The sequence below is a fragment of the Odontomachus brunneus genome, unplaced genomic scaffold (genome assembly GCF_010583005.1).
Source record: "Odontomachus brunneus isolate Ranch 3 - 2012 unplaced genomic scaffold, Obru_v1 Obru_scaffold_096, whole genome shotgun sequence".
Lineage (NCBI taxonomy): Eukaryota > Metazoa > Arthropoda > Insecta > Hymenoptera > Formicidae > Odontomachus > Odontomachus brunneus.
The window spans coordinates 425,737-427,371 of record NW_022639546.1 but is presented as its reverse complement, the minus strand read 5'-3'; the positions used below and the strand labels follow the sequence as shown (position 1 = coordinate 427,371).

Sequence of the window (1,635 nt, the reverse complement as noted above, 5' to 3'; positions counted from 1 at the left end):
AATTGTTGTAACTTTTGAACGGTTCGACTACAAACGAAACGAAAATCACTACAAACAACTACAAACGATTTAGAAACGTCACCCGCTTGCAGATTTGAGATATCTCAAAGTGGGGTGCTACTTATTTTTTTAAATTTCTATAATTTTTAATGGATGGAACTACAAACGAAATTATTGTTACTACAAACAACTACAAACAAAATGCTAACTTTTTACGTAGAAAAAAATTATTTTTTCAAAAGTCGGGTGCCAGGTTCACATAGCTCGATTCTGAGACCACGTGTTTTCTCCCTTTGAAGACTCGTGAAGCGTTTCCCGCTTTTTCATTCATTTAGTCCGCTTTATCTTAACAATTTAAGATAAAGTTCCTTAAAGTTCTTTAAAGTGGTATGAATTTTGCGATGCACTTTGTTATCATGCGGATATATCGATTGTGGCACCATATATATACATAGGGCCGTACATATCTCGCTGAGAGACACTTTGACCGGTCGCTCACCCATGTGCCCACCCTCGTAAATACCGTTTCCGTGTAAATTAGCACTTGCGTAATAAAAGGAGAAACCACCACCCGCGAAACTCAATCCTCGGGGAGAACACGACGCCAACGGACGAATATAAGACGGGGAACCTCGACGCGAATTCAACGACGATGCTCTTTGGATACCTGGGCACAGCATAAGCGACACTTTAGCGCGACCATATTTCGCATTTCCCGCCACCCTCGAGCCACACGAGACCAGAAATGGAATGCCTGCGGAGTTGCTTGAATATCGGGGAGAAGCAGGCGAGAGAACGAGATAGAATTGCAACGTGCAGCCAACAAGCGAAAAAATATCACGCTCGGAGAGATTCCCTGTACTGAGCAAAAAAGCAGTCGGATCGACAAAATCGGCGGACACCCGGCTTCAAAGAAATATTGTGTCTATTGAACAAATTGCGCGTGCTAGTGCGACAATAGTTGACGTAACTATTGACCAGGTCGCAGTCATTCAATCAATCGATAACTCATCAGTCAGTAACTGTATTAATTTGCTCCTTGTTCAGCAACTATGTAATTTGCTCGACTAAACATGCTCGCTCGGACGAATTCTGTTCGTTCAAGCAAAGTCTCATTAAGCCAACCACTTTTTCTTTTCAGTGTGCGCGAACTCGCTGCTCGTTACTCACCATTACGTCACACCCGACCCAATTATTTCTTATCGCCACGAATACGCTATCTCCCGCGCTTTGTGTATCTCCGAGGATATAATGCATTTTTTATTTAAGCCGGAATTTCCGTTATTTTCTTTCTGCTCGGTATCGCTCGTGAATTTTCCGCGACTGTCGCGAACGCGGAGAATTTCAGTTTGTGCAACTGCACATATACCAGGTGAAAAACTTACTGACGTGAAATAGGATCTCCGTTATTGTGTTACCGAAAACATTTGTCTGAACATTCAGTTGCGTTAAAGTTCGGTTAAGATAACTGGAATCAATTGGCTAAGTAGAAATCTTGCAAGAGTAGATTTTAGAATTTGGAAATATACACGGAGAAAGAATAATTTGTCCAGCAAAATATTTTCGTTATTATATGGACAGCAAATAGATTTGCTGAAAGTACTAATCACTATTTGCTGGATATAATTTACAATC

General features: G+C 41.1%; 1 protein-coding gene across 3 annotated transcripts in view; it reads right to left on the bottom strand.

The window, feature by feature from the left end:
• The window catches only part of LOC116848511 (beta-1,4-glucuronyltransferase 1), an 85,482-nt gene that overhangs the window by 49,548 nt on the left and 34,299 nt on the right, over positions 1–1,635 (bottom strand). The gene's annotated exons all lie outside the window — the stretch shown is intronic.